The sequence below is a fragment of the Podarcis filfolensis genome (genome assembly GCF_964270895.1).
Source record: "Podarcis filfolensis genome assembly, chromosome: 4".
NCBI classification, from domain to species: Eukaryota; Metazoa; Chordata; class Lepidosauria; order Squamata; family Lacertidae; genus Podarcis; species Podarcis filfolensis.
The window spans coordinates 31486078-31507451 of record NC_139607.1 but is presented as its reverse complement, the minus strand read 5'-3'; the positions used below and the strand labels follow the sequence as shown (position 1 = coordinate 31507451).

At 43.6% G+C, this 21374-nt stretch overlaps 1 protein-coding gene across 31 annotated transcripts in view; it reads right to left on the bottom strand.

Annotated features, from left to right (window-relative positions):
• The window catches only part of INPP4A (inositol polyphosphate-4-phosphatase type I A), a 105551-nt gene extending 85196 nt beyond the window's left edge, over nucleotides 1-20355 (bottom strand). For 28 of the 31 annotated variants that reach the window (XM_083610549.1, XM_083610554.1, XM_083610528.1 and 25 more), the window contains exon 1: nucleotides 20005-20355. The gene's annotated coding sequence lies outside the window, so the exon portion shown is untranslated. Of the gene's footprint in view, nucleotides 1-19468; nucleotides 19780-20004 lie in introns of those variants that run through there. The other 3 variants (XM_083610536.1, XM_083610547.1, XM_083610535.1) reach the window with 1 other exon arrangement.
• Nucleotides 20356-21374: the final 1019 nt, after the last annotated feature.

The following is a 21374-nucleotide window of genomic DNA, read 5'->3' as shown; positions in this document are numbered from 1 at the left end:
ACCTTTATACTACCAACCACACAAACATTCTTCTTTTAGAAGGCAGTTTTTAGAAACCAGTTTGATTTTCAGGAAGTTCGAAGGAAGGTGCCCCAAGGAGAAGGGCACACTGGGGGGGGGGGGGAATTACATCAAGAAGCAGTTGTGGTTCAGATTAAAAAGGAAACCAATGCATTCTTGAAACCAAAAGGAAATTCAGAACTACTTGCTCACTAACCCAGTTTAAAACCAACAGAGCATCATGCTCATAAAGGCGCACCTGAACTTTATAGATTTGACCACATGGTTCTAGGGCATTCTGGAGCAACCTTTCTAGAAGCAATGGCCTAAATACCACACCCTTACTTTTTTATTAAAGGTAAAGGTAAAAGGACCCCTGACCATTAGGTCCAGTCATGACCGACTCTGGGGTTACAACACTCATCTCGCTTTATTGGCCAAGGGAGCCGGCATAAAGCTTCCGGGTCATGTGGCCAGCATGACTAAGCCACTTCTGGTGAACCAGAGCAGGGCACGGAAACGCCGTTTACCTTCCCGCCGCAGCGGTACCTATTTATCTACTTGTACTTTGATGGGCTTCCGAACTGCTAGGTTGGCGGGAGCTGGGACTGAACAACGGGAGCTCACCCCGTTGCGGGGATTCGAACCGCCAACCTTCTGATCGGCAAGTCCTGGGCTCTGTGGTTTAACCCACAGCACCACCCGTGTCCCTTTTTTATTTTATACTTTTTTACTACAAAACTTCATTTCCACACTACCTCACAATCCCTACAGACCACCAAGGACAACACAACCATTGGGCAAAATGAGGCAACTGTCTCAGGCAGTAGATAACGGCGGGTCATGTCAGTCCTGTGGCCGTTCCTCTTGAGGACCAGCCATGATCATCAGCTGAAGGATATTGCTGTGTGGGTCCACACAACTTACCTTGCGCTTGCCTCCTAAGCTACCCTGCTGCCCCTCAGGTGCACCAGTGAATGATATCCTATCATCAGTGTTGAAGAAAGATATAACCATCAGCCCAGTCAATATCTGTACAGTGGTACCTCGGGTTAAGTACTTAATTTGTTCCGGAGGTCCATACTTAACCTGAAACTGTTCTTAACCTGAAGCACCACTTTAGCTAATGGGGCCTCCTGCTACCGCCGCGCCGCCGGAGCACAATTTCTGTTCTCATCCTGAAGCAAAGTTCTTAACCTGAAGCGCTACTTCTGGGTTAGCGGCGTCTGTAACCTGAATCGTATGTAACCTGAAGCGTATGTAACCCGAGGTACCACTGTATATAGACTGGGGCAAGGGAGGTTGCCATCCTACCCTTAGCCTCAGGCAGCAAAATGACCTGGGTCGGCTCTGCAGATCACTTTGGGGCACCACGTTGCATGATACGGGAATAAGAGCTGACAAGTAATCGTCACCAGGGGACAGAAGAGGTGGAGATTTAGCGGAAAAGATAGTGAGTAACAGTTATAAAGAGGAAGGAAATTAGAAAAGGCAACCTCACAGTGATGCACAAAGGAGGGTAAGAAACTCCGACTGCATGGGGGTGGGAGTGGGGAACAGCAAGAAAAAATGGTTACACTTTTCAAAAGGAGATTCATACATTAATTTAATATATTTGGCATTGCCAGCGCCACACAGCCTGGAAATGGCGCATGCATTTGGAGTGATGCACACGGCAAAGATACCGAAGCATTATTCCACACTCACAGGAAGGGCGTTTTATGGGCAAAATGCAAATGGACTGCAAGTGATTAAAGGAAGATTCTCTCTCTCTTCTGGCTCCATCCTTTCACACTTTCCACTCCATTCCTATGGCCTCGCCTGCCTCTCAGCATATGGGCATCCTCATCTTTATAGATTTAATTAGCAACTGAAGCACATTACATATTACATTGTGTAACAGAAAAAGAAGCAGAAAATTGGTTTAAAAGTGTGTGAAAGAAAGTAATAGAAGTGGAAAGATATTGCAATTGAGTAGATTGGAAGTTCCACACAAGGGTGGGGTGAGGGGTGAGGGATGGTGGCAGGAAAATGATGTATTTGTGGGACTGAGTGTGGGTATGTATGAATATTTTTAAGGATTGTATGAAATGTATGTTTGTTTGTTTGTATATTCGTAACATGTATGTATTAATGTTGAATTATTTTAATTAAAATAAAATAAAATAAAAAATAATTAGCAACTGAAGACCTTGCTCTCCCCCCCCCCCCCGACGACTTTTTCCTCCATGGTCCCTTTATCCTCTACCCCTTTGAAATATACTCCTCTTCTTCAGTTATTCTTTCAATGGTGAGCCTACAGAGCATCTGCTTTGCATGCAGAGGGCTTCTGTTTTCCACCCCCAACATCTCTATGTAGGGCTGGGAATGTCCCCTACCTGGAACTTTGGAGTCAAGGTAGATAATACTGAGTCTGATGATAAACTGATGGTGTGACCCAGTATTAAGGCAGCTTCCTATGTTCTAAGCCAGGGGTGTCAAACTCAAATTCATCGGGGGCCGCATCAGCAGTTTGGCCACCCTCAAAGGGCCGGTTCGAGTTCGAGTGTCTTCAAAGCCCATGACACCTTTAACAGCTGGATTAAGTAATGCAGAGCTTCTGGCTCATGGAACACTACACCTTGATTTCATTTGAATATATATATGAATATAAAAATTGTTTCCTGTTTGGCTTGGTGTTTAAGTTACACAAGATGTGCAGGTTTTAATTTTTCTCATTCCCCAAATTTTAATGGAGCATTTGTTTGGATTTTCCCCCCTTTGCTACCTACCCTAAACCTTTGAGGAGGGCGGGAACTGATGGCCAGACCCTGTAATAACATTGAGGAAAAAATTGCATGATGTGTAAATACCCTAAAAAATAAACCAATTCCTTATCAGCTTTTTTTCCATATATAAATTTTTGCAACGCACACCCTGCGGAAGCCGCGCCTGACGTTATTTACAAAACATGCACTTGCGTATCGAATTTGCTTTTGAATCGCGAATGCCCAGAGGCAGAGGATGCTGTTCATTGGGCAGCGCGGAAACGCGCCTAAAGAAATAAATAAAGAAAAGAAAAGCAAAAGCACGCCGCCCCGAGTATTCACAGGGCATGCTCCCGAAACACAAGCGCTCTCTCGGTCTCCCTCTCTCCAACTTGCGCGAAGCCGGCTCTGCCCTTCTCCGCGTTCCACCTCGCGCTGCGCTCCCGCCGGGACTTATTTCACTCCAGCGAGCCCGAAAAGAAGTTGAGAGCAGCAGCAGCGGCCTCCCATATCCAACCCCGCCCTCGCCGTGTCAAATAAGTCTCGGCTAGGTAGCTGGAGGAGGGGGAGGCCTGCGCCTGCGCAGAAGGGACCCAAGGCGCCCTGCACGTGCGCCGCAGCCCAAGCTTCCCTCACAGATATATATATAGACCAGACTACACGGGCCACATGAGGAGGTCTGGTGGGCCGGATTCGGCCCGCGGGCCTTGTGTTTGACACCCGTGTTCTAAGCTCTTGCTTTTTTTGAAATGCTGTATAAAACGGGAGGCATATTGTCTTGGGCCCCGTGTCCCGTGGATGAGCAGAAGGCGCTGTACCAAGGGAGAGGTCACTTCCACTCCCAGCCTAGCACATCACTTCAGCCATAGGGCACCTCACACTGTCCTAAAGGGTACCCTGTCAGGAGTGGCTTTGGAGGGAAGGAAGGAGGAGCTGTAGTGGAAACGGTGGGGGAGAGGGGAATTCCAGTTGTGCATGTAAAACAGAGTTCTCTGGATATAAGCCATTGTTATTTTATTTCTTCATTAAAGGCCAAAGTACTCCCACAGTGTGCTGTTCCAATCCAAGAATCTCCCTCTCTCTTGCTCTCTCTCTCACACACACGGCGAAAGCGTTATGACAAACACCACCAAGCTTCCCCTCATCTCATAAAAATACCCCGTCACTGATTGACTCTTTAAAAATATGTATTTCTTAATTCAAAGGCTGCATGATGCACCTCTCTCTAATGCTCAGAAGTAGACAGATTAAGGGAGTTTGCCATTCCGCAAAACCTGGCCATCATGACATTCCCCATAGCTGGCTTCGTTTCGTTTTTAAGTGTCAAGCAAGACAACACCTTGAACAATTCATGTGTGGACAGCATTAGGACACCGCTTCTGCAGAATCTTCTCCCTTTCCAGCAGCGCAGTCTCCCTTGCTGAAGACCTAAGTATGAATGAAAGGGGTAGTTTTGCCAAGAAGTATTCTACCAGCCACTGAAACCAAAGCAGCAGAAGAGCTGTGTTGTTTTCAAACTGGGAAGTACATTATCCCTTCTTGGTGATGCAACATTTCCCATCAGTTACATGTAGCAAGGGATACACAGTTATATATCTATACAGATAGGATACTCCACCAGAAGTACCGTACAGTATTTTTCCATGTATAACATGCCCTTGTGTATAAGACCATTTGGGGAGACTCAAATTTAAGAAAGTCCCCCCCACGCACTATCCATGTATGATGACCCCCGTTTTTTTAACATTAGAGTAAAAAAACCTAGTCTTATACTTGGAAAAGTATGGTAATTTATTTGCACTATCTGACAAGTTATGGGTAACTGAAAGATAAAAGCCTACGTTTGTAACCCTCAAAATGCTCACTTACAAACAAACATATGTACAGAAGGAGTTGCCAGCTGTTTTTGACCAGTGGGCACATTTTGAAGTCTCAGGACATCTGCAAATAAAACGTTTTAAGTGTGTTGTACAGTGCATCATACAAATGTGACACTAGATGGCGATGGTGAGCTATGGTAAATTCAATATATTTTTATATGTGTCTAGATTCCACCCGAGAGAGTGAAGAGATGCAAGTCACAACATGTGTGCCACTGGGGCATGACATAACATAACATGGCTGCTACAAGGAGTTGGCAAAGCACAAAATTAGAGTTGCTGCTTCTCCAACCATGCGCTGGAGAACTCAGTGATAGGAACTCAGCTATGTCCTGCTGGTCCTAACTGTGGAGATACAGGTGGTTGGGGAATGACCAGCACTCCACTTAGAAGTGCATGCAACTGCCCCAAAAGCCAAGTAAATCAGAAGACAGAAGAGCCTTCGTGTTTTAAAAAAGGTGGAATCTATAGGAGATTCAGGACCTGATGCTAAACATCAAGGGTCAGGCTACTCCATCAATGCCCCTGGCTGGCTGGAAACATAATTTTTACTTCAGGTCAGTTTTAATGCTATATTAGCAGCAGTTTTAACTTTACTTTGCATTATGGCAGAAAAGACATTGGCAAATGTAATTTCTATTAAAAAGAGGTGGCAATACTAGCTAGCGACAGAACGAGTCAATGACGTTTTCTTTGACTTGTTTATCTTTTCTTCCTTGACACCCACATGGTCACTAACCTACACCGCATCAGTTATTTTGGGAAAAGTAACCACTGGAAAGTTTTTATAGTTTATTCTTGGCTTCTCTTAACCTGGCCTACCAAGTGGAAGCAAGGCAGAAGGCCAACTCCAGGCAGCCACCTGAACACCAACCAATGCTTGGTTCTGAACCGTTTGCCCAATATAGTTTTTAGATGTCAACAGGCAAACAATGTTAGTAGTGTTGCTTGTCATATCTCAGCCAGAGGATTCCTCATCAGAAAACGGCCTGAGGCCTGACTAGATTGAGGGACAAGGACAAGAACAAAATGTTTATTTTTAAAAAGTATGTTTGCTTTCTGGATCCTCCAGTGTCAGACATCACCTCTCTTGTTTCTCGTTTCCCAGTGGAGTGAATGGCAGCCACTCATTTATACAGGAGAAACTGAAATTTCACTCTCATAGTCTCACCAGATTGGGAGGAAAGTCTGTTCCAGACACTTGAGAATGGGAATGGTTTCAGGGAAGAGGCCTCAACCCTCCTCCCTGCAATCCAAGTTCACCTCAGACACACAGGCAACCATCTTAATTGTCATTTTTGTTCAGCTTTCATATAATCTGGCTCTGGTCCACACCACACATTTAATGCACTCTTATACCATTTTTAAACAACCATGGAGAACCCTGGGAACTGTAGGTTGTTAAGGGTGCCGGGAACTGTAGCTCTCTGTAAGGTCAGCACCCTTAACAAACTACAGTTCCCAGAATTCTTTGAGGGAAGAACCACTGTTTAAAGTGGTACAAGTGCATTTTAAACATATGGCATAGATGTGATCAATTCATCTCAAGATTAGAACAGATGTTAAAAACTGAAGAGAAGCTTTGCTGGGGGAACTGATGGCAATACAAAATTGTCAGACTTTCAGACATTAACTCCCTGATCCAGCAAGAGATTTCTGCTTGCATGAACACACACATCTGTTTGTAGTTAATACATCCATCCAGATGTTTACCAGCATCCAGTGGGACCACTGTGTACATCTTTGAATGATGATGCCTATATCCATCAAGGACCACAATCTGTTGTTAAGGGGCTAACAAAGGTAGCTCGGAGCCATAAACTATATCCTTGTATGGAACCTGGGAGAAAAACATATTAGTAATTTCACAACCAGCGTTTTTATACTGCTGTATAGGTTCAAACAACCATACCCAGCCAACTCTTGTCACTTGCAGATGCTTAAAAGAAAGAAGCACTTGCCCTTGAACATCTGTAAATAAAATTATCTACCTGAAAATATATTCATAAAATGCACAATACAGAATAATTGCTACAAGTAGAGGCAAGAAATTCAATATTCCAGAAAACTAACTGTGTAGAAATTAAAATGACGATTTGCTACCTGAAATCAATTCTGTAACAAACCAAATGACGGATCTCGCAAACCGAAAAAGATAAAATAAGGAACTGCAATATGCTAAAGTCAGCAAATGCATATTTATTATTATGCCAGAGAAATACAATCTTGCAGTAAGAGAGAGGACAAATTACACATTCTGCTCTCTGTGATAATGGCAACTATTCCTTAACAGTGTAATATTATACACAAAAATAGAGGAGACTGAAAAAAGTGGGGGGAAAGATGTGCTAAAATGAAAAGAAGCAATCTGATAATTATTCTTAATACCAACCTCAATGGTTTTCTATTTTTATTCATTGTAGACTAAAGCAACATATACTGAAAACATATGGAACCAATGCAAATGCCATCACTCTAGAAATCACATTTCCACAATATTTGCAAGACAAAACTTTACCTTGCCAAGCTTAGCCAGGGTCCAAAACATAAACAGGCTGACATCACATTTGCAGAACATTGGACAAACAGCTGTTTCCTTGTGCCATCTTTTGCCTCCTCCATTTGGTCTGACACACATTTTGCTCATTTAACCACTACCAAAATAGGCATATTTCCCCCCAGTTTAAGAATGTAGAATTTTGGGGGGGAACATCTAAAAACATTTAAAAACATTTCATACCCTCACAGTATCTCTTAGCTACCAAATGCCTAAGCAAAGAGGAATGTCTTCAGAATTCTCCTTAAAGCCATTCGTGAGGGAGGGCATATTACAAGCAGGGAGCTGCCAACGAGAAGGCCCTGTCATAAGTCAATACCAATAGGGCAGCATTATACCACAACCACCACCTTCTTGCTCAATTTTCTCTTTGTGCTTTGCCCTTCCTGGTGGTGCTTGGTTGCAAAACATACACGCACACACCTGAAGGTGGGGTCTCTGTCCTGTGCAAGGTGTCTTACATGCCTCAGTCACACCCACATCTGTATTACAGCAATTCACTCTACATAGGACTCACTTTGAAGAGTCTCTAGGAATGTGAGTTGGTCCATAACGCAGCAGTAGGTGCTCCTTTATGGGAGCATAGCACACCCATTCTACAAAAGCAGCAGTGGCTGCTGATTCATTTCCAAAATCCTGGTGATCAACTTTTAATGTCTTAAATGGCTTGGGTCTATTATACCTAAGGGATGCTCTCTCTCTGTGTGCGTTCCTATAGTAGCCCACCTGTTCCTTCCTATTCCCCAAGATCTGCTTCAGAACTTATTTTCCATGCTGCAATAGTGCAACTACCTGGGACACAGAGGATCTTCTCTGCGGCAATGCTAAAATGGTGGCGCTCCTTGCACTTAAGGAAGCCCATTAGAATCCCTCTCCCTTGGCCTTCCAACACCTACACATGATGATGATGATTCTGACTTGACAGGTTTAATAAGTAGGTGAACCCCTTCTTTTATGCTCTGCATCCCCCTTGGCTTCTGTTTTCTTGTTAATTTGCATTTGGTTTTATGGTCCTAAAATTGCAAACTGTCCTGAACCATGGCATATGGTGTATTTCCACCACCTCCATTGCATACATGAATCAACTTCCTGCAATAAACCTGGCATATGAACCCCACTTTAGCTTCAGCCGAGTTCCTATAGCAAGAGAATTCTCAGAAACATTCTAATGGCAGAGGGTCACTTACAGGACTCTGGCAACCAGTGTAGCTGTTTTGGGGGAAGCAGAAGGTTGGAGCGGAGGCTTCCTCTAGCAAAACAGTCATAGAGACATATGCAGTTGGCAGCAACCGGGGAAGTCAAGACGCAGAGCTCCTGTGGAGGCAGAGCTGCTGACCTAGGTCAATTTCATTATATAATACAGCTGAAACAGAACAGATTTTTTCCATCACTTATTTACACTGCAGCCCACATTTTAAAAATTATCATTATTCTGTATCTTGGAAACCTGTAGTAGTTATGACATGCAAAGCGGAGGCTTTAAAGCAGATCGTTAAAAAAAGAAAAACAACCTGCCGTCAGAAAGCTTCAATCCAAAAAAGGCCTGCAACCCCAAATGCTTCCTAAATTTCTTGATCTGAAATCTGCCAGCCAATCTTCAAAGCATTTTGCAGTTCTCTGCTGCCCTAATGTCAGTAAAGATTCTGAAAACGAGCTTTTTGTTCTATTTATAACCTGCATCCAGACAAAAACAAGATCCAACTTACCACATCAGAAGTAGGTGCATGAAGACTAATGAGAACAGCTTACATTTTCCACAAGCTACAAATAGCTTTGGCTGGAATAATCTACAATGCATTCTAAGAAGGAAACTAAGCAAATGAGTGGCTGGGTGGGGGCTGTGACGTATATGCACACACTGCGAAATCTACCTTCCAGTCATATGTTCAGGTAAATATGAATAATCTTGGCTTTTGCTCCAGCTCAAGGCACTGCAACAACAATAAGCTAAGGTTGAGTTATATGCTGATTTTTGGTTCAAAGGTCCCCATATTAATACAAAACACAACCTGACAGACTCGGTGACAGCAGGCTAGTGTAAAGGTAAAAAGTAATGAGTATAGGACCCCTGGATGGTTAAGTCCAATCAAAGGTGACTATGGGGTGCGGCACTCATCTCGCTTTCAGGCCGAGGGAGAAGGCGTTTGTCCAGACAGCTTTCCGGGTCATGTGGCCAGCATGACTAAACTGCTTCTGGTGCAACAGGATACTGGGACGAGTGCCAGAGTGCACGGAAACGCTGTTTACCTTCCCGCCACAGCGGTACCTATTTATCTACTTGCACTGGTGTGCTTTCAAACTGCTAGGTCGGCAGAAGCTGGGACGGAGCAACGGGAGCTCACCACCGTCGAGCGAATTCGAACCGCCAACTTTCTGATTGGCAAGCCCAAGAGGCTCAGTGGTTTAGACTTCAGCACCACAGTGTAGGCATGCAAGACAGGACACAGGAAACTCACAGCTCTGTCCTCAAGCACATCAGCCCCTTTCCCTGCTCCTGTCCCAAGCACCTGTCACCTGAGGTAGCTGCCGCACATTGCCAAATGGTAGAGCCAGTCCTACATAAGCAGTGAAAGAGAAAAGCACCTCATCCAGGAGATATAAAGTGAACCAGGTTTGACATTACGGCAGCTGCTTTGATGCCCGTTGCTGTGCTTCTTCTATGGATTATTTTAGTCTATTTAAATGAGTAGGGATCGCACAGGAGATTGACAGTGTCCATGTGAATTGAGAATCATCAAGGAGTACACTGTCACTCATATACAAAAAGCCTCTGGCGGTAAGCACCCTTTAAAAAGCAAAGGTAAACGATCCCCTGGAATTTCCCCCCCCCCAGCAGAAGCCATCACTTTTGATTGCATGGAAGTGAACGGTTCCAAGAAGTGAATGATTAAGACAAGTTTTGCTTTTAGTCCCATTTCACTAGATGAGTCAGTAATTGGTCACATTCTTCAAGTATTTATATTAGTTCATTTTCCTAGAAGGGGGAGGTGGGGGGAAGAAGAGTCACAAAGATGTATAAATTTGACAGCTAAGTGGGTGCATTTAGCATGTGTGAGGCTCATACCATGGAACGGCCAACTAAGAAGTCTGCTTTGAAGTTAGCATTAAAGATACAAGTGAGGGGCATCCTATCATAACCTCCCCCCTCAGCTCCTTGCTTTGGTTTATTTAACAGCTACACCAATTTCTCTCCCTACTTCCACTTCTGCACAGGGTTAAGGACACAAGAAGAACAACAGCTCATCCCGTCCAGCATCCCATTTATTGAACTGGTATTCTGTCCTGCAAACTGAAAGTTGCCAGGATGGTAAACAACAATTCCAGCTGTGGTAAGCAAGCTTGCAGAAAGACCTCAAGCTGCACACCCACCCAAGTTTTGCACTGTAAGAACTTAGCAATATCTAGAATTTGGTGCCTAAGTTTGCTTGCTTTCATCTTTCCTCTCCATCCCCTTTTCCTTTTGTGCCATATCTTTTTAAGATCACAAGCCTGAGGCGGGGACTGTGTTGTTGCATTAGTTTGTAAGTGGCTCTGAAAGCCTTTCTGGTTGAAGAGCAAGGAGTAAATGCTCTGGATAAAATAAATAAAGGCAACAAGCCATCCATGCAGCATTTTGCTCCCCCCACCCTGTGGCTAAGATCTATTCTTTTCCATGAATGTGTCTAAACCCCTATTTAAAATCATCGAAGCCAGTGCCTGTCACCACAACGTCTGGCAGCCAATTCTATAGATTGATTCTATGTTGTGTATAAATACTTTCCTTTTGCCTCTCCTGTCAATCAAATTCAGTGGGATCACCCTAGTCTGATGAGTGGGTGGATTCTCCTTATTCCCACCGCTCAGTTTATATGACCTTATTTCATGTTCTCCCTTAATGATTTGTTTTTATTTTTTGCTGGGGCGAGGGGAGTCCAAAATGCTGCGGCTTTTCCATGTAGGGAGGCTGTTCTAACTCCTTGCTCTCTTTTAATTAATTCATTGTTGTTTTTACATTTCATTTGATTAGCAGAACCAAAGCACACAAAAGCAAAAGCTACCTATAAAAGCATTATGTAATATAAAGAACATTTACAATAAGCAGAATATCACATTCAAATGCATTTGAAGATTTTCCAAATGCCATCAGTTTGAGTCTCCCACAATTACACCAGTCATACCTGTTTTGTAGTTATCTCCTTGTGTTTCCAGTGATGAGCATATAAGGCAGTCTAGCAACCACTGAGCCCATTTAATACTACCTTGTGTTTCTTTCTGGGGGCTAAGGCTAAGTTACAACTAAGTTAACAAACAAGAGGATCCATGGACACATTAAAATTAGTATAGGACAACAATGCTTGGACAAATATTTTCCAAAATACCTTAATTCTGTAACATGTCCACTACATAGGAAAGAAATATGCTCCCATTTATCATTTTTTGTTGAGTTTATTTTTTGTTTCACTTACGCCAATATTTTTTTTGAGGTGTAGAAACCAAAACCACACATATGGCTACCAATGTTGCCACACCACAAATTTACAAAAAGGTGTTATGATCCTGGTCATTTTCTTTTCAAATACTTATTAATTAATTTAAAATATTAATGACTCATCCTTCATTCTAAACTGATACTAGGGCACAGTACAGAAAAATAAAATAAACCAGCCTCACCATGCAACAAGCAATAAACCAAAGAATGTGCCATCCAAAATAAATAAAAGGCAACTGAAAACAACAGAGTGAGGTGCTACTACAAAGAAGGCTCTACCTCATGTCATCAAAGAATGCGCTTTACCTACCTGTGTAGAATGGAGAAAACCTATAAAGAATTCAAGACTTAGGCAGACTTCTATTGAGATGCGCTCTTTCAGGTATTTACATACCAAACATCCCTAGCACAGAATTTACCTTTTCCACACACCTCCTCATATTGCATCAAAGTTTTCAGTGAGCTGTCCACCACAACCCCAAGATCCAATATCTGATAACTCGCTCTCAGTTTTAACTCCAAAAGCTTTTATTGGATGGTAGGGGATCTTGTCATTTTATATTTACTTAACAGCTCCCAGACACAAGCTGCAATGATGTTAAATGCCGCCCAATTAAACATTTTGGATGTGTTACTTTGGAGCTCCTTGCAGTCCATTTGGGTTTAATTTTAAGGATTGTGAAACCTTACTAGGTAAAGGTAAAGGGACCCCTGACCATTAGATCCAGTCGTGACCGACTCTGGGGTCGCGGCTCTCATCTCGCCTTATTGGCCGAGGGTCATGTGGCCAGCATGACTAAGCCGCTTCTGGTGAACCAGAGCAGCGCATGAAAACGCCGTTTACTTTCCCGCTGGAGCAGTACCTATTTCTCTATTTGCACTTTGACGTGCTTTCGAACTGCTAGGTTGGCAGGAGCAGGGACCGAGCAACGGGAGCTCACCCCGTCATGGGGATTCGAACCGCTGACCTTCTGATCAGCAAGTCCTAGGCTCTGTGGTTTAACCCACAGCACCACCCGCGTCCGTTAACTTAACCTGCAACCTTACTGCTCAACCTTTATTCTATAATTTTTATTGATTTTATTTTCTTGTAACAAATATCCAATATCATTACAAAACATTCATTTTCCAATTTCCCCCCTCCCTGTTGACTTTCCTCAGCTTCCATTTCTGGTTTATTACATCAAATGATACATTCGGCTGTTTGTATATGATACAAACTGCCAATGTCCATTTTTGTTGTTGTTTGTGCAAATATATTGTAAAGCGTTCCCAATCTTTTTCAAAATCACTATTGTCCTTTTCACGCAGTTTGTCCATTAACTTTGCTAACTCTACATAGTTCATCAGCTTTTCTTGCCATTGTTCTTTTGATGGTACTTCTCCAGTCTTCCAGTTTTGTGCTATTAAAATTCTTGCCGCTGTTGTAGCATACATAATGTCTGTTTTTCTTTCAGCAACTCTTGTATTCTGTATTATTTATGTATTACAAAAATAGCACTGGTCTTAAGGCAGATCCTTACAGGTCCTACTTCTCTCTATTAGGAGAACTGACAATTTACTCTTTCTGTTGTTTCATTTTTTTAATCCATTAGATTACTTAAATTCTTATTCCATGGCTGCTAATTTATTCACCAGAGAAGGCCTTTGTCAAAAGCTTTTTGAAAGTGTTGACACTCATAACTTAAAAACTTTGTGAAACAGGATTTCCCTTTGCAGAACCCGTGTTGATTCCAAGGCATTCATTGAAACTGATCATCAGCAACTAACGGAAGTACTTCTCCAGTCGATTTTTTTGTATTCACTACCATAAGATGTAATGATAGGGACTAGGTTAGATTACTTCAAAAAGAATTTAATAAATTCATGGAGCACAGGTTTATCAGCAGCCATTGATCCTGACTAGAAGCTTGCAGCCAAAGAATTAGCCACTGATTTTACATTGGTATGTATTGTTGAAGATAATTCTTTCAACAGCCGTATCTCCAGGCTTTCTTCCTCTTCCTGTCTTCTGGAAATTGTTCTGCATCCGCATGCTGCCTCATAAAGCTCCTCTTGTTCCGAGGATCCATTTGAAGCTTTAATTCCAGTCAGACAACTTTCCCTTTCCTTAAGGAGGACTTTAAGGTCCATAAATAGCAACACCCTAGAGGTCCCGGGTCCTAAGGAAGTTAGATTAGCCTCAACCAGAGCCAGGGCTTTTTCAACACTGGCTCCGGCCTGGTGGAACGCTCTGTCTCATGAGACCAGGGCCCTGCAGGATCTGATTTCTTTCCGCAGGGCCTGTAAGACAGAGTTGTTCCGCCTGGCCTTTGGCTTGGAGTCCATTTGATTCCCTCCCCCTCTTTCTTTTTTCCTTTCTCCTCCTGTGATGAGGCTGCATTTTAATGTTTTAATGTTGTATTTTAATCTTGTTTTTAAGTTGTATTCATTCAACCTGTTTTTATTATTGGTTGTTAGCCGCCCTGAGCCTGGCCCTGAGCTGGGGAGGGCGAGGTATAAATAAAATTTATTATTATTTCCTCATGAAGATGGACTGCAAACATTCTGACAGCTTTGCTTACTGAGTAACTAGAATGTTCAGGAACATACCGTACCATCCCACAAGCTCAGCCAATCGCTATCAGGGGCTTCACAAGCATAAGTATAATACAATATAGATAGCCAAGTGCAGCCTTCCCCAGCATGGTGCCCGTCAAATATTTGGGCTATAACACTAGATATGGTCTGATGACTCTCTTTTGTTTTTAAGCCTTGAATTGCAGCATCATGGTTGTGGTTGTGCTTGTGTTCTTAATATAAACCAACAACAGGATACAGCAGCCCTAGAGATACAATTCCAACTCCTATCAGACACAGTCTGTAGCCAAGCAGCCTCTGGAGGGTATCAGGTCAGGGAAGGTTGGCCAAGAGGACTTTTGCCTTCAAGTACCATATTCTGATGCTCAAATACCAAGCAAAAAAAATCATCATCACATCTATGCTTTGAGCTTCCCAAAGGCAAAGGCAACAGTGGCCTGTTAAAAATCAGAATGCAGGACTAGCAGGAACTTGGTGGATTCAGCAAGGAAACTATTTCTTTTGTTAAAAAGTCAAAGCAAACCCAGGCATGAGAGAGAATTAAAAAATATAACTATGACAATTACGTAGGTTTAGACCATTTTTATTTTTATTTTTTTTTAAAATCATCTAGATGCTTTTCTCCTGGCACTTTTCCCTATATTGCTTCGCTGTTCTGTGTCAGAGTTTTACTTTCTGGTGTTAAACTTGGAAACAAAATGAACCCAGGAAAATCAGGAAAGGCAAGAGAAATTCTGTATTCACAAGATAGATCATGGCTGTATCTTCCTTCTTTCTCATCTGTTCCAGTATAGGGAGAACCAGAGGAGCTTCTTTGAAAATATATATATATATATATATATATATATATATATATATATATATATGTGTGTGTGTGTGTGTGTGTGTATGTATATGTGTGTATATATATATATATATATATATATATATATATATATATAATTTCTGAACATATATCCCAGTAACTGAGAAAAATACCAAAGGATGACTTTCTTTCAAAACATGCTTCATGTCACTCTTTCCATTTTAAAATGGTCATATTTTAGTTTCAGTTTATCCAAAAACAGACAAGACTGCATTATTTGAAATCATGACACTTACTACATCTGCAGCAGTTATCACAAGCACTTGAACTCACACTTTGAAAACAAAAGGCATGTAAGGCATGGGTTCATTTCTGCACAGAATATCACTAGTGCTGAAGCTCATGGCTTGGTTGAACAGACAAAAACTCTCAGTGACAGTAAATTTGCAACACAGTGTCAGCATGACACTTTAATAAATCGTTGGCAGGTTGCCACATATGTGCCTCAAACAAATAACAGCTCGCCTTCTATTCCTCTGCATCAGAATATGGATAATACTGGACTGATAGTAACCATCCCTATGCCAGACAAGGAAACAGAAGTCCCAGGGGGCCTGCTGACATGCAAATGGTGAACACTGTACAGTGGTACCTCTGGTTAAGAACTTAATTTGTTCCGGAGGTCCGTTCTTAACCTGAAACCGTTCTTAACCTGAGGTACCACTTTAGCTAATGGGGCCTCCCGCTGCCGCGTGATTTCTGTTCTCATCCTGAGGTAAAGTTCTTAACCCGAGGTACTACTTCCAGGTTAGCAGAGTCTGTAACCTGAAGCGTTTGTAACATGAGGTACCACTGTACTGAGTAAGCTACAAGGCCAACCTTTTTCCATCATCATGCTAAACAGAGGTCAACATTTCGCTCTTCCCATAACAACTATATCACCACTCTCAGGTGAGCGCAACAAGCAAAGAACCCTTATACCCAATGTTACAGTTGCTGGGGCGGATTCATCCCAAACACGTGTGCACCAGTGATTCCCACCCCTTGTCAAGCTCCAAGGTAGTGAGCAGGGCTTGGGGTCACTTGGTCGCAGGTTGCCGAGTCCACTCTACCTCGGAATGGCCAAACTTGCAAGTGGGGCCGGCCCACCCATGGGGTAAGGTGAGGTGACCGCCTCAGGCAGCAGGATCCACAGGGGCAGCAGACCTAGATCTGCCACCTCCTCAGCAGGCCCCCCAGTGCCACCACTAAAGTGGATTATTGGCGAATAGCAGGCACTGCTGGTCTCCTCCTCCCACTCCTAGGGAGGAAATGGTGGGGGCTGCCCTCTGGGGCCTCCTGAGCTCTGCACCTGCCTGCTGTGATTCAGAACAGGTCCCATTCCCCCGCTCCACCCCATGGCAGCCTTTGGTTCCCGCCTCAACCATCAGCTAAGGTTGATTCGACCACCGCCGGCTCTTTCCTGGTGTAGGTCTTTGCTCCCTCCATTTGTTCCCTATGTAGAGCTTCATTCACTCCTTCTTCCTTGGTGGGGGCTGCAGAGTGCCTTTGGGGTGCAAAGATAGGGCACCCAGCATGCCTTGTGAAGTCCAAGTCATTTAACTCTCTGCTGGAAAGGCAGGTGGAGGTGGAGGTGGGGATGAACATGGAAATCACTTTTTTTATATACTCAGCTTTCAATGCCAGTCAAAAATTGCGGGCCACTGTTTATAAAGCGTCTACAAACGGCCACAGGGATTACTGGAAAAGCAATGAGGCTTAGCTAATGGATGTGATACCAGTGAGGGGGAGAAAAAAATATTGGCACTGCCTCCAAACTGCAGAAAAACATGATGGCAGTCACATCCTGCATATGTGCCGTCTTGTCTTCAGCCATCCACCCACAGTGGCCATCACCAAAGTAATTAAAATTTAACTGCCTTGCAGTCAGAAGCATTTAGAAAACACATCCATCCCATTTCTCAACCAGAATTATCCCTCACACACACACACAAATAATCAGGAAGCCATTTAACCGACTCCCCTCCTTGCCTGCAAGAGATTATATACTCTTCTCTGTCCCTCTCTGTTACCAACCAGTTGCAAGCTATCGGCGCTAGTGATTCATTGAAACTTCACTGCTAAACTAGGATCTCTGCCATCATTTTACAGTCAACGCTGATTAAAGAGATTAGGTAATACTGCAAACAGAAGTCAGCCTCTCTGGCACTACTCTGGAGAACTGTGATGGCAAATTCACACATATGGGCTTTCGCATAGAGCAATCTACGACAGCTTGTTCTTGGACATTAGAAAACGAGGCACTGTTAATGGGTATCTGCTTATTATGGAAATATTGAATCATACCATGATGAAGCATTACCAAGCTCATATCTCTGCAAGCAGCTTGCAAAATAGGTTCCAGGGCAACCTAAGGCTTAAAAAACCCGGCTGCAGGTTTGGGGGCAGCCCTAGGCAAAGTATCTGAAGGTGGGCCTTCTTTTCTCTGTCAATGGGCCCTGAATGTGATGGTAGAGTTCCAAGCACCACTTGCCAGCTAAGTCTTTTTACCCTTGCAATTTTGCACAATGCCTAGAACAGCAAGCTTGGTGGCACTATAAGAAATTAAAAGCGTAGCTAGATTCAGCCACCTGGTGCTGCTCACGAGTGCTGGGCCGAAGGGAAGGTCTTGACCACTGCTCAAGGATGTCAGGTGCAAATGCCAGGTTCCTCAAAAGCTCACCAGGGGTTCCATAATTGAAAATGTATGACAGGCAAGCTTCTGTGAAAGACAGCATGCTCATCGCTGCTGATCTTCCATTGCAATACGTTGCCTCAGCAGAGCATTTATTTTGCTCTAGGGCACAGACTCATTTCACACATGAGCAGAAGTAGAGGCCTGGCCAGAGCTATGTGAAAAGTTACCCTAGAAAACTCCAGAATCCTCTGAAAAATGCAGTTGTTGTTGTACTGCAGACATGCCAGAGTTTACATGAAAATGTCTTTTTAAAAAAGCAAACAACCTGAAAACTAGAATATCTGAAAACCATTATTTTCAATTATTCCCCATATATGCTCTAAACCAGGGCTGTCAAATGGGTCAATCATGATCTACCAGCCGATCGTGGGTGCCCCTGGTCGATCAACAACTTTGGGTCTTCCTCCCCACAAAAAGCTCAACAACTTTGGTCAATCCAATGGGTAGATCACTACCCGTTTTTTATAGCGGGAGTAGATCGCAGTCTCTTGGGAGTTGGACATGCATGCTCTAAACATTCAAACATAAGATGTACACACTAGGGTGGGGTTGGGAAAAGTTTCTTTGCATCCCACATTTCAAACTTTCTAATTCTCAAATGGATGGAGTAAACTAAAAGCATTGCGTCAGTTTTGTGGAACACTTAAGGGAGCCCTTTAGCAGCAAAACAAAAGAAACCAGATACTTTTTCTTTTATGCATTCCTAAGAAGAAAGAGTTCTATTGCTCTCTATTTTTATAATGCAGACCCTCAAACAGTCATGAATCCCAAGCTTTCTGGTGCATGTATGGGGGAAGTACACATGATTTGTATGGGATAATGCATTCTAAAATAATGCACTGAGTAGCTCCACAATAGGTATGGGGAACCTGTGGTCCCCCAGATGCTGTTGGACTACAACTCCCATCAACCCTGACCCATGAGGCTCATGTCATGGGAGTTGGATGAGGGTGTCAGGTTTGGGCTTGGGTGACAAAGACTGCCATCAGAAAACACAATGTTTTGACAGGATTTATTTTGAAGTAAATATACTTGGAATTAGGGTGAGAGAATCAAATTCTCAGTTAGCCATGATGGTCTCAGCCTACAGCTATTGTGAAAATAATAAGAGTACTTTACATACATCGTGAACAGAATTATGAACAATAAAGTCTTAATCAAGACAGTTAATTCAACTACTGCCAGGATTTCTTCATTTTTTAAAAAAGCCTAGATTTACGATTGATCAGTTAGAAATATATCTACATGCATTTCCCCACCAGACGTAGATGTTCTCTTTAAGAACAATGTTGATAGTGCAGTTTCAAGCATGCATAATTTACAGCATTTGAGCAAACGAAAAAGCACCTTCAAGGAGCTTTTTTATGTAAGATATATTCTTCTGTCATAAGATGCTCATGTGCCTTTGTGAAGTATTCAAGGCCTTTTCAAAATGAATGTTCCCCATAAACAACATGCTATCTAAATCTCCAGGACCAAGGAACAAGTACTGGATATATAATCTAGGGAGGTTTTTTGTTTTGTTTTAAAATACAGCAGACACTCACACTTTATTCAAACGATGTCTAGGTTCACAAGAGATCTCAGAGGAAAAGAAAAGCCCTGTCTGGTCAAGGCGGCCTGTGCGCCTGTTTTCCCTCAAAACAAATCCCATATGCCCCAGCAAGACACCTACAGATGTGCCATATCCTTACCAACTCGAGGGTTGTTTCTTTTTCCTGCCAACTCAAGCTCCTGCATGGCACAAATCCAGTGCCCAGACAACGCCACAAACTGAACAAAAAACAGCAGCCTCCATCCGAGTGGGACCCGCACGGCAGTTGTCCTCAAAGATGTCTCCAAGACGGCATTCGCCTTCAAAGCGCAGCACGTCCAGCTTCCCCCCGCCCTCAAAAAACGTCAAAACAAAGCATTTTTTTAAACAAGAAAAAAATGGCAAGCATCCTTACCCAAAGAGGTAGGGCACGTATCTTTTCGATCTCTCTCTCTCTCTCTCTCTCTCTCACACACACACACACACGCTCTTCCTCATCTAGGCTGCTCCTTGCAAAACAGGAGAGGCAACCCGATAGGATGCGCTACGACTCGGCCACCTTTCCTGCCTCCTCACGGCCCCGGCCGCCACCCGTCTTGTTTGGGCTGCGTTTTGTCTGCCGCAGGGATTACACACACACACACAGAGCGGGGCTGGGGGAGAGAAGCGCCCCTTCGCCAAAGGAAAGCCGCTTACCTCGCTCCAGGTGAGCCGCTGCTCTTCTTCAGCGAGGCTCGCGCCACATGCTGGACGGGATTCCAAGCCCCCGCCCCGTCCGGGGAGACGCTGCAGCCCCTCCTTCCTGCTGCGGCTGCTCCCCACACCCCAGGGCAGCCTCTGCCGCTGCAGCAAGCCCGCCACCCAAACGCGCGTACACCCAGCCGGCTATGACGCCACAAACCAGCCAGGCTCCTCCGGCGGCTCTTCAGCAGCTGCGCCGCCCCCTACAGGAGAGTCGCGGCCAGCGCAGGCCGTAGGCCGAATCCAGCACCTCGCGCGCTCCGTGCAAACCTCTACGGTAGCTCTCCCTTTGCCCACTTCTTCTTTGCACGGTTGACTTTTGAGGAACCACCCAGAGAGCCGGGTTGCAAGAGGCCACGCCTTCGATTCTTCACCGAGCACGATGACGACACGAGTCATCTCGGGAATTGGAGTCATACATGGGAGTCCTCGTTTTTGAAATGCGGCATCCAGACCGGTCCAGTAGGCCCAATGTATTTTTACACATGTATTTTTACATATGTCCATGTACTGAACTTAGGTCATGAAGCAGGAAGCCGCAACACTGTTTGTTAAAATGAATTACCATCCGTGGTCAAAAGCGCTGATTACTCAATTGTCCCTAGAAGTGGCTATAGTACAGCTACCTTGTTCTCCCTCTGAACACCGTAATAGGGAGAGGAAGAAAATAAAATTGGATCAGTGAATCTGGGAGGGAATAGAATGTGTAAAGTGACTCACGTCTGTCACGGTTCTAACAAGGCAGATAAGTGGAGATGGCAGGTAAAAGTTTAGGCTTAAGAGACAAATTACAATTGGACAAATAGCCAGGTCTAAATGGCATCCATGCAATAGTTCTCAGACGCACCTCCCCTCACAGATAATGAGGTACTTTATTCAAGTCAGCACTATGCACTTCAGAGATATGGAGCACCCAAGCAGAGGCAGAATGAAAACTTTGGGGTGTGCATATGGGAAATGGGGTGTGTGTTAATAAACAAATGTACTTCCAAAAAAAGCACATTAACTTGAGCATGCACCTTTGCCTTTCTCTAATGTAAATAAGAGACCACTGCATTAAATGAAATACACACACCTGCACCTCCCTTTAAAAAACCAGGCTTGCTTCCCAATGTGTGGTAAGTGGGGAACTTATATTCATTTCCACATCTTAAGGTTTCATACAGCAGATGTAAGTCAGTGAAAGTTGTTCTTGATCCCATTTAGAATTGCTCTGCTCAGCATTTTTTTTTATTTTTACAAAAGAGTATTTTTGTTAGAAAGCTTGCTGAACACAATGTTCATGCACCTTATGATGAATCTTTTATCATTTTAATGTTTTCGTA